Source organism: Rhincodon typus, chromosome 1 (genome assembly GCF_021869965.1).
Source record: "Rhincodon typus isolate 14 chromosome 1, sRhiTyp1.1, whole genome shotgun sequence".
Classification (NCBI taxonomy): Eukaryota; Metazoa; Chordata; class Chondrichthyes; order Orectolobiformes; family Rhincodontidae; genus Rhincodon; species Rhincodon typus.
Window position 1 is genome coordinate 125,692,146 of NC_063332.1, and position 12,445 is coordinate 125,704,590.

General features: G+C 38.4%; 1 protein-coding gene across 6 annotated transcripts in view; it reads left to right on the forward strand.

Moving 5' to 3' along the window:
- The first annotated feature begins 9,873 nt into the window (after window positions 1-9,873).
- LOC109912968 (SH3 domain and tetratricopeptide repeat-containing protein 1) overlaps window positions 9,874-12,445 on the forward strand; it is an 84,383-nt gene continuing 81,811 nt past the window's right edge. For 5 of the 6 annotated variants that reach the window (XM_048599761.1, XM_048599797.1, XM_048599782.1 and 2 more), the window contains exon 1: window positions 9,874-9,991. The gene's annotated coding sequence lies outside the window, so the exon portion shown is untranslated. Of the gene's footprint in view, window positions 9,992-10,437; window positions 10,545-12,445 lie in introns of those variants that run through there. The other variant, XM_048599767.1, reaches the window with a different exon arrangement.

A 12,445-nucleotide genomic window follows, 5' to 3' on the forward strand; every position in this document is an offset into this window, starting at 1 on the left:
TACATTTTGTTAAGCAAGTGCTGGCAGACTCACCTGGCTTATGCCTCATGCTAACTATTGCCTCACATTAAGATTAGTACTCCAAAGTCCCAGACTAATGTTTCGGAGGCATGGGGTTGAATCCCATCATGGCAGATGGTGAAAATTGAATTCAATAAAAATCTGGAGTTTAGAAAAAAAGCTAGTCTAATGATGACTGTGTGACAACTATTGTTTGTCAATAATATCCAACTGGTTCTCTAATCCTTTAGGGAAGGAAATCTATCAACCATACCTGGTCTGGTCTATATGTGACTATAGGCCCAGTTCAATGTGGTTGACTTTTAACTGCCTTCTGAAATAATGTCACAAGTCACTCAGTTCAAGGGCAGTAAGGGGTGGACAACAAATGCTGGCCTTAACAGTGGCACCCACATCCTGTAAAAGAATTTTAAAAAAAGCTTTGAAATTCCTATCGATGGATCTGATGATTTGACTTTGGCTGGAGATGTGTGCTGAATTTTTCAAGAAATTTGGCTGGGTTTCCCTTCAATCTTCAGCCATACCTTTTTGAATGCTTTTGTCTGTCAATCTGCACTTTTCTTTAACTTCTCAAATGCCTCTATGAATCACCCTTCTAATCATTATGGGCTGTAGCTAAGTGCTCATTGCTGCAGTAGAGTCCATTTCATTTCTGTGCAACTCTGTTTTCTTTCTGTCTCTCTGATTTTTCTCAATTTAGTTCACAGTTACCCGCTGACATTGTGTTTTTTTATTCCCCTGTAGTTCAAAATAAGCACACTTTTAGACTAAAAAGGCTAAAGTATCATTAAGTGTAATTCTTACAGTTCTCTGGTTATGGCCAGTGGATGGATACATTGTTGCTTAGTTTCTGCAGTGCGGCAGTTAAGTATGGCACCCTGGATGTGCATTCACAAAACAATTAGATCCTAGTTCTTAAGAAACAATTCTATTATTCACACTGTATTTGTCTTGACTTTAAGTGAGTCTAAGCACATAGCGAGTATTTTTTTACTTTTATTGCCCGCTAGATATTGCATAGGTGTGAATTCCTAATCCATTTTGCAGCTCTTATGATTAAGAGAGACGTAACATGGTTATGGATTTGTTATCAGCAGTTTGTGTTCCCTGTGTTATGAGGTAAAATTATGTTGTGGACTGGCTGTTGGACAGAGCTAATTGCACTTTAATACTTGAGCATTAAAGATGTCTATCTAGTTGAGTAACTTCACCATCGCTTTTCTGCACAAGTATAAACACATACAGAGGATATCAACAATTTGTTTTCTGTAATTATGGCATGATTATCATTTTGAGAAATATATAATTGAAAACTTTCACACAGGCTTCTTAAACTTTCCTGTCAAACTCAAGAGTTTGGTGTTAGAACCTTCCTGTCAGCAGAAAACTCAGAAAACAGCTCCAAACAGGAACAGGAAATGCAGACAGAGTTCCCTGATATGATAGCGTATCATTTATCATTTAACAAACAAAATGAACTCTTACCATATTTACCTCTTTCATTAAAGTATGAAGTTTAACAGTCTGTCAAAATTTCAGAATAGGTATCCAATGTTAAAAGATGAGGACTGACTTTAAAGCCCCTCACCTCCCGACCTGGTGATGACAGTGTAGACAAGTGGAGGAAGCTCATCGCATTCCTTCTTTCCATCATTCTCACTTGCTTGAACTGAGGCTCAAGATGTTGAAGCAACCCAGGAATGGCCTCCTATTTGAAAATGGTAACCTTGCACCCTGCTGATTTCATCAGGGGATACAAAATATATGCACTTTTTAAATTCACTCATGGGTATTGCTGTCTAGGCTGGTATTTATTGCCATCCCTAACTGAATTACATATTTCTCAAAAGCCATCGTACCAACTAAGAGCCTCAGAGTCTCCATGCACACGCCCTGATATCGAGAAACATATGTCAATCTTCATGCTTTTTAGTAAACCTGACTGGAACAAGGGAGACTGTTTCTGCAAGTAGTCTATTGGGAAACTGCATTTGGCTATGTAATTACTGCCTCAAGGTGAACTTCTTGATGGGATAATGGCTTCCATAATGAAAGCGTATAGCAAGGTTTTACTGCTTGAACTCTTCAGTACATGACTAGATTGCAGAGAAACTGTTTAGAATTGGAGAAGTATAAACAACTTAGGAAAAGAATAAAAACTGCCTGTGAACAGAGTAAATTAATCAAACCTTATTTTGAAGAGTATGACAGGATTATTGAACTGTAGAGATGCAACTGTGAAAACAGAATCCTTCTTACTTATTTAAAGTATTAAGACTACATGCTGAATCAGGATGGTAACCATTATGCAGGTGTGTTCACAGTAAGAAAGTCTGTGGCTTAATATAAAATGACAGCTGGATTTCTTGCAGTAAACTACAAATTGATGGTTCTTTGAATAGTCAGACTAAAAATACTGAATTTATGATCTGTGAGGTCAGGAACAAAGACAGAAAGAATGCAGAAATACCAGTCTGGCCATTTCCAAACATTGTTCCTGTCAGTGACCATTTATAAGAGGTGGGTTTGGAGTCTTGCAGGGCGGCACACTCCCAAGTAGGCAGCAAGACTGCTAAAGTCACTAAAAAGAGACTGATTGAGATTTCCAATTACCCTCCAATTTCCAGATGTGACAAGGGCCCTTTAACTGTCTGGAAGCATGCACCAAGCAGCAGGATGGGATGCCTAGTTGCCAGGAAACCTACCTGCTGTTGTTTGAGGGAGCAGGGGTTTAAAAAGGTGAATGCTGAAGGGGGTGTGTCCTGAGAGCAGTTTAAGCCCTTCTATCTGGATCTATGTTATATTATTGTAACTTGTCCATAGTTTCTACCAAGCAACAAACTACTTCTTATTTAGGACAAGAACCTCATCTTGTTAGACTATCAGATGGTTTTCCCTCTTCCATGTTAGATCAAGCAGGCCATTTACCAGTAGGAGATTCTACCAGATCTACTTGATAACTCATACAACATGACAAGCACTGGTGAGGATTCATTGTAAACATAATAACAAGTGGTACAAACTCCATGTAGCTGCCTCCTACATGCAGTGGAGGTCTGAAAATTTCATCAGACAGAGCTTTAAGAATGCTCCTTGTGTAAATAGACAGCAACTATAAGAGCTGAACGTTTGAGAACTCTACAGAAGTGAACCTCAGGAAAGGCAGAATTTACAGTCAATGACAAAAAGTATTTCAAACCTGGTAAGAAACATGCAATAGCAAGAATGAGTGAGGAACTCCATGGAGGTGGGGCATAGGTCACACCAAGGCAGTTACAGATTGGATTGACTTGCCAATGATCTTTATGTGTCGTTCTAAGTTGAATTTCAGCTAGAAAAAGAACAGACATCAGAGATTCCATGAATAAAATTGATATCTCTAATGGAAAAATACTTAATTAAAGGGGCATAGTTTACAAGCCAGAAAAGCTAGAGGTAAGCATGCTGACTTGTATATAACTTATAAATATATTAATGACACTTTTGGAATTTTGATTTTAAAAGAGGGGCTGATGAGCATTGATTACTTCTATGAACAGTTTTCTTTTAAAAAATAATCAAGGCCAGCGAGTCCTTCCAGAACACAGATTTAAATCCAGCAACGATTAGAAAACAGGTGATTGCAGACCCCTGCGTTTTTATTGGAAAGATGTTTATATTGTTACGACATGCAGGGAAAACATTTAAAGTCAATGGCTTTGTTTTCAATTTAGAAGAATCTAAAATTGAGCAAGTTTTAAACACAGTTCAGAGAACACCACAGTTGAGTTCAGAAGCAAGGTTCAGTTCCTCTCCTGCTTGGAAGTTTTTCAGTTCAGTTCCCAGAAATCCAGTCACGTCAGCGGAGGGGTCTAAATTGTGCAGCGGTCAAGCCAACAGAACTGGATAGAAATATGAAACATTCTGGAACTGAGGAAGCTGAGGCTCTTAGATTTGTGATGTGTTCATGTCAGCAGACTTGGAAAGAAATTATCAAATTGTCTCTGTGATCCATGGGGAAAAGGCTAGAAGGAGTCAGTTAAGTGAAACCCTAAAGAGTTGAGATAGGCATGTGATTTCTCCGGACTTATGTCTCTATAATAGAGAAACAGGTCAAAATTTTGTTTTGCTGTGTACTTTGAGTTTTTTCTAACTCTTCTTTATTTAGATAGCTTGGGTTGTTGTTTTATTTCTTCTTTTGTCAAACAAACATCTCTTATTAAAGAAAATCTGCTGTCTTGTGTGAATTTTTGCAGTGACTAACCACCATGTTAGCCATCTAAAACAGAAGTCAACATACGAGCTATCAAGCCAAGTTTCATTCTGGGTCCTGATTTATCTAGTAGTACCATCAGCTGGGATAATAACATAACCAAAATATTTACAGCTCAAATTGACATTGATGATAATTGTTTAGAGCCACAGAAGTGGAAATCACCAAGAAAGAAAATGTTAAAGGAATGGCACTCAGTTTATAAAGCTCCACAAATAGCTAAACAGATTTAGTACAACTACAATCAGAAAGGGATTTGTTTATTAAAGGATTTATTCAGTAATTGTTAAGGAAACAATAATAATATATTGAAGCTGCAATTGTCAGAATTCATTCAGAGAAGCCATGAAAAAGGAGCAAAATGCCACCTAATAGTAATGGAAGTCTGAGGCATGGTATAAAGCAAGAGATGAGTGAAATGTGTATCATGGGCAATACAGTTATCATGGGTAACTTCAATCTGCATATAGACTGGGTCAACTAACTGAGCACTAAAACTGTGGAGGACAAATTTGGGGATGGCTTTTTAGAACCACATTTTGAAGAGTCGACCAGAGGAAAGGCTATGTTGGATCCAGTACTAGGTAATGAAAAAGGGTTAATTAGTAATTTTACAAAAGAGCTTTTAGTGATGAGTGACCACAGTATAGTAGAATTTTACATTATGTTTGAAAGTGAGGTAGATAAATCTGAATGAAGGGCATTAAATTTATGTTGAAGAAGCTGTGAAAGCATCAGGTACAATCACCAACACCACACCCCTTCCCACGGCACCTTCCCATGCAACCGTAGAAGGTGCAACACCTGCCCTTTCACCTCCTCCCTGCTTACCATCCAAGGGCCTAAATAGGCTTTCCAGGTGAAGCAGCAGTTCACCTGTACCTCCTCCAATCTGTTCTGTTGTATTTGCTGCACCCAATGTGGCCTACTCCACACTGGAGAAACCAAACACAGACTAGGTGACCACTTTTTAGAACCCCTCTGGTTCATGCACAAAGCATGACCCTGACCTTCTCTGCAGCTGGTCATTTTAACACAGCATCCTACTCATATGCCCACTTGTCGGTCCTTGGTATGCTGCAATGCTCTAGTGACTTACATCGCAAACCGGGACAACAACATCTCATCTTCAGACTAAGCACTTTACAACCTTCTTAATATTGAGTTCAGCACCTTCAGATTTTGAACCCACTCCCATTCCTTCCCTTTTCTTATAGCATTCTCTGTCACCATGTTCTCTCCACCTTCCCCCCAACTTCAGTGGGACTATCTGTCCTTTCCAGTCTAGCAGTTAGACACATCATTGTTCTGTCATTCTCATATTCCAGTCACTTAATCTGTACTATCAACACCCTTTCTCCCTCAGCACTCCACTTCCCCACTACTGCATAAATGCTGTCCCCTCCACACTTCATGTCAGCTCTGATGAAAAGTCATCTAGATTCAAAGCATTAGCTTGCTCTCTCTCCGCAGATGCTGCCTGACCCCCTGTGATTTCTAGCATTTTTTGTATTCAGTACAGAATTCTAGCATCTGCAGTAATTTGCTCCTTCGAACATCAGCACAAGTTGGATGAGCTGGATTGGGAAAATACATTAAAAGACATGATTGTACAGAGGCAATGGACAATATTTAAAGAATTATTACACAGCTTAGAGCAATTGTATTTTCTTTCAAGATGCAAAAAGTCGAAAAATATGAATTATCACAGCTAACAAAGGATGTTAAGGCATATAATTTAAAGAAAAGGCTTATAAACCAGATAGTAACAGTTTGAGGGGAGGTGATGGCCTAGTGGTATTAGCGCTGCACTGTTAACTCAGGGACCCAGATAATGTTCTGGGGACCCAGGTTTGAATCCTGCCTTGGCAGATGGTGGAATTTGAATTTAATAAACATCTGGAATTAAGAGTCTAATGATGTCCATGAACCCACCACTGATTATTGGGAAAAACCCATCTGGCTCACTCATGTCCTTTAGGGAAAGGAACTGCCATCCTTACCTGGTCCGGCCTACATGTGACTCCAGACCCACAGCAATGTGGTTGACTCTGAACTGCCCTCTGGGCAATCAGGGATGGACAATAAATGCTGCCTAGCCAGCGACACCCTCATCCTGTGAATGAATGAAAAAATACAGTAATAAATTAGAGATTTGGAAGATTTTTTAGATTAGCAAAGGAGGACTGATAACGTAAGGAAGAAGGTAATATGATAGCCATCTAGCAACAAACATAAAAATGGATTGTAAAAGCTTCCACAAGCATGCAAAAAAGAAATGTTTGACTCATAAATGTGTGTCGATCAAAAGCAAAGTCTGGTGAGTTTATAATTGGGAGTAAAGAAATGTTAGAGAAGGTAAGTGATTAATTTGTGGTTTTTAGTTCACTCATGGGATGTGGATGTTACTGGCCCAGCAATCGATATATTCCTTAGGTTCCTTAGATAGCATTTTCTAAATCCAAGGCTACTACCATCTATAAAGACAAGAGGAGCAATAGGAAGACTGCTATCTTAAAGTTTTCCTCTAAGCCACTCATTATGTTGACTTGGAAATATATCATAATTCCATCAACGTCTCTGTGTCAAATCCTGAAACGGTCTCCCTAATGGCCTGTGGATATACCTACATCAAATAAATGGCAGAGGTTCAAGTAATTAGCTCAGAAAAGAAATGACTGCAGATGCCTTTCCCAGGGCAACTGGGAATAGGCAATAAATGCTGGCTTAGTCAACAATGCCCAAGTCACCCAAGTGAGTTTTAAAAAGAGGCTGTGATAAACGGACAATTGGATAAAATTATACACAGCATGCCTTTCCAAATGGAAAATCATGTTTGATAAAGTTATTGGAGCTTTTTGAGGATGCTACTAACAGAATTGATAAAGCAGAGTTGATGGATATAGTATATTTGGATTTTCAGAATGCTTTTGGTAAGGTCTCCCACAGGAAGATGGTCAGCAAATTTAAAAGCACATGGCATGGGATGGAATGTATTGGCATGGATTATAGATTGGCTAAAAGATAGAAAACTGATGGTTCTAACTGTGGTGATGCTTGTCTCTGTACTAAACTTGAAATTTGTGAGATAACCCTTGACATAAATATTCCCATGCCAAAAGGATAGGATCGTCTATCAAAAATGGATCATCTATTTCTTCTGGGAACATTTTCGACTTTTCTTCAGTTGTAGACTGTCCTACATCACTAAAATCTATGTTTCGGTACCTATTTGTCATCTTGCTTTTCTGTGGCTGTGTCACACTTTGGCACATTGTCTGAAAGTGATTTAATGCATTTTAGATAAAGCATTCTTCTTTAATAGTTGAGCACTCTCTGTATCTAGGACATTTCCTAACTCCATAGCCCTGACAAAGACCTTTAATATCTGATGTCTATGTAATGTGCTAGTTTCTCACATGAATCTTTTATGTATTTGCACCTTAGGAACTGAATGGACTCTTCTGATCTCCTGTGATAAGGTTGATCTTCTCCTCTTAGGACTGATTTGTGTTGCTTACAGAATTCTGCTTCACTCACCATCTCTATGGTTTTCTCTAGAGTAAAATCTTCTTTTGACTGTAACAAATCTGACAAAGACTCAGCAATTCCAATAATAATTCTGTGTCTTATGAATTCTGACTTTAAATCACACAGTCACATTCCTCCACTAATGTGTAGAGGCACTTAATGAATCCTGAAGGCCAACATATAAAGAATTCTGTAAGAAAATGCATTATTTACTATTCTATTGTATTAATTACTTTGAATTATGTAACCATATACTTTTACTTTCCTATCAATGAATGTGAACTGGTTGGTGGTGAAACTGTGCATACTGGGTTTGTTTCATGTCAGTAGAATGGGAATCAAAGAAGAAATTGGTGTCCTGACTGAAGAACGGAATTATAGGAAGGCAGCATGGGAAAATATTGGTCAAGAAACAGAATTTTGTCAACATTTGCAAAGTAATTTTAAAAGTTATGTCAGAGAGTAAGGTCACTGTTCCTGTGACCATATATATGCTTTCTTCGCTGCAGCATTGAAGGAGATAAGAGAGTTGAAGATAGAACCCCAGGCAGCTATCTGTGTTTATGCAAGCATAATCTTGAGTGGCAAGCTAGAGAAAACACATCTGGCCATAACTTCGAAAAGGACAGTGATGTAATTAAAAAACAATTAAAGGGGGCAGAAACAGGTGTTACTTTATATGGCACATAATCAGAGCAAAGGTGTGCAAAACAAGGACTTTGTAAACAACTTACTGCCACAGTTGGTTAGAGAGTTGGGTCAACTCTTTCAAAATCATTCCAAGAGATCTATTGATTGATTGATTGAGCTTGGTTTGTGTGACTTCAAAGCAATAGTGTCATTGTGAATGTGTACTACAGATTAGTAATTTGATAAAGGTGTACCATTAGTGGAATGGTATTTGAAATATTGAGTATTGTTGATATCTCGGCTGAACCTTTAGACCCAAAAAAGGCAATTATGGCAGGTATGTAGACCGTATGTCCCAAAGTCTGGCACAGAGTATCAAATCATATATGTCTTCAGTTGTTTGCAACAAGCAAGGCATTGACTGCACCCAAACAGCCCAGGCATGCAAAACTTGCAACATAGTGGCCTAAATTAGATGCGATTATCAATTAGACAACATTTGCTGGATAATCCTGAGTCTGCAAATAATTACACTGACAAGCAAATTGTCAATTGGGATCACAGTGTGTGCAATTGTTTGTACTGGAAACCACATATATTAATACATAAAACTTTGTTCTTTGTATGCTGAAAGAACATGTGCATATCCTACATGTTAGAGATGCCCATGATTGAGCAGCACAAAATGGCCAACAACTGCACATGGCTAAAGCAGCAGAACATGGCTGACAGTAGTCTTAGCGAGCTTGTGAAAATATTTGCTTAATGTAGCCTGCACAAGTTAGGACAATAGTAGCTCTGTTGACACAAGGTAACAGAACTAAAATAGAACATACAGTGTAAGATATGGATAAGAACATTTCACACTAAATTTAACTAGTGAATCTCCCTTGAATTATTTAATCAATCTGTTGCAATACCAAAAGTAGGTTTTAGTTTTAGCTAGTTAGTGGGTTTTAGTCATAGATATAGATTCTGAAGTAGTTATAGATTCATCTATATACAAAAAAAAACTAAAAGCATTAGTTGCAAAGATTCAAATACAATTATGAGAACAAACACGTCTCAGACAGTAAAAGCAACCTCCATATCATTACAAGGAGAATTGAATCACAGGTACAGAAACTAGCAGACATTGGAATGGGGGTTGAATGAATATATTGTAAGACACCCCAAGAATAAAGCCAGGGGTGTCTAGTAAACACAGTGAGAAAGAAACTACTCTTAAATCGTTAGCTAAAGGATTCTAATATTAGGTGTAAACACATAACTTTGTTAAAATTGATATCTTAACAATTAGTAAAAATCAATGTTCTCTTGTATTTCTGTAATGAGGTTAACATACAATTTAAAAGGTCCTTAAGTGGTAGTTAAGTATCTGATTAATTAGCACTTAATATGGTGTAGCTGGCAAATGTCTGGGACAAAATGCACTTGAACACAGTGTCCTTGTGAAAAGCCCCAAGAAGGGACATAAAGAGACCATGGGGGACTGGGGTTGACTACAAACCTGCCTATCTCTAGCCATGCAATCATATGATTAGCTTAATTGGAAAGGTATGTAATTTTTTTTCTATTCATTTGTGGGGTGTGGGTGTCACTGGCTGGCCAGCATTTCTTGCCATCCCAAGTTGCCCTTGAGAAGGTGATGGTGAGCTGCCTTTTTGAATTAATAATATGATTAGTTTGCAAATGTTAAATGCAGATGAAACAAATGCATAAAAATGTATGTTTTCCTTTGTTTGGTGAAGAGCTCTCTGGATTTTCAGAGGGTTTCTTCCCACCAGTGAAATGTTAATAAACTGCTTGTTACTGGAAGTGAGCTCCTGGGTGTCGAGTGAATTATTTGGTCATCCCACCTCAACACTGCACCTGTTTTGATTCAACAAAATAGATGACAGACATTTGCTTGCTCATTTTTGACGGCAATGTTCTGACCAATCAGAGTTAGTATGCCTGCTTTCAAATTTGTTGGAGAGAGATTTTAAAGTGGAGTCTTTAATCCTGCATTCAGCAGCGCAAATTGATCTTTATATGGAACCACTTGCTAATGCCATGTGGGAGATGTCTCTGGAGACAGACTCCAAGATGCTCTGACTCTGTCAATCAGGTACAGTACTTTATACAGTTTGTATTATAATGATTATGTGCAACATTGACATCATCCCCTTTTACTGTATGCTCCTCCCAGACATTTGCCAGCTGCATTGTGCTGAGTGGGTGTACCTTGTGAAACTGTGATTATTTATTTTAATGGCTATTTAATGTTTTGCAATTGCTTTTACCCCTTTTCAATGCAATCTCTTTCTCATTATTCTTCCATGAGATTATCTGTTTATACCATTTGTTATATGTCATCTGGTCCTTGGTGTTTACACTATATTTGTCATTCAATCCCTGTGCTAGCGGGCCTCCCTGCTATCCATCAACTTCTAACACTGATTCTATTCAATCCTCCCTCCTCACAGGCATGGTGTGGGGGTGGTGGGGAATTCTCACTACTGTCTAAGGTTACCTGTCCATAGGAATTTAGTTAATTCCCCAATGCTAGTTTGCAAATTGCATTTATAATTTGAACATATCCATATAGGCTTACTTAAGAAGTCTCGATTATTGTGGGATCGGACTCTTTTCTCTTTTCTCTCTTACAAACTTTGAACTAGCTGGTAAATGGGTCTCAAGGTTTTGATTTGATCTGATTTATTATTGTCACACGTACCTAAGTACCGTGAAAAGCTTTGTTTTGTGTGCAGTACAGCCAATCATAACATACAAAGACACAAAGATCATAAGGTGATTGACAGAGCAAGGAATGCCAAGTTACAGCTGCAAAGATAATACAAAAAGCAAGATGAACTTTAGAATTGAAATTTGAGAAGTCCATTCATTTTTCCAGGGCGTTTCTTATCAGAACCAGTTTCTGTGTCCAAGGCTAATTGTTTACAGAAGTCCAATTAGAGTTGTGATGTTTAGTACATTAAAACCACTGCAAATTGAAACTACTCTTATTGTATGAATATGTGTGTACACATATGTGTAATTATAATTACCAAAAGGATCTTAATTAAGGTGGGTTGAACTTTCCCTTTCTGTTCCATTTTAAATAGGGAACTTTATATTAGCTTGCTACCCTATTGTGTGATTTCTAGGAAGCACTTTATTTCCTTATCTGATTGCCATGAATATGAAGGCTATGATTCTGACAATGTAAACTATTTCCTCCGCTATCTATTCTCTTTGGCAATTTCCATATCCACTATAAACCACAAGCCATGTTACCTTCATCCATGGACAGCTCCAACAAAATTTAAAGCCTGACCATTAACTGTCAATCATCATTAATTGGTACATTCTCCACAGCAACACCTCTACCAATCACAGTCCACTTGCTAACCAATCAGCACTGTCCTGTTATGCAGTATAAATGCGGTATTTCCCTTTAAAGTAGTATTCTTGAAAATTATCTTCATGGGGTAGGGGAGAGAAAGAAGCCAAGATGGCGGACAGGAGACAATCATGGCTGCAAGAGCTGCTCCTTTTTTTTTCAGTGCTGGAATTTATTTCCTCAATTTGTTGAAGCAGTAATTACTGTTTTACAAGCTCTTGCTTTGTTTTGGAATTTTTGGAGAAAAGGTCAAGACAACAGTAGTTTAAAATGGGAGAAGACAGCAGGAGTCCACATGGAAGGTTGAAAAAAGGAGCAGTGAACTCTCTCAGCTGAGTGCCTGTGCTGTGAAATTACAAGCATCTCTGGACACTGGAGTTCAGTCTAAGAAAAATAAACAAACAGTGAAATTCAGAGATAGTAGGAACTGCAGATGCTGGTGAATCCGAGACAACAAGGTGCAGAGCTGGACGAACACAGCAGGCTAAGCAGCATCATAGGAGCAGAAAGGCTGACGTTTCGGGCCTAGACCCTTCATCAGAAATGGGGAGAGAGGGGGAGGTGGATAGAAGATGGATAGAGGAGAGGATAGGTGGAGAGGAACCAGACAGGTCGAAGAGGCGGGG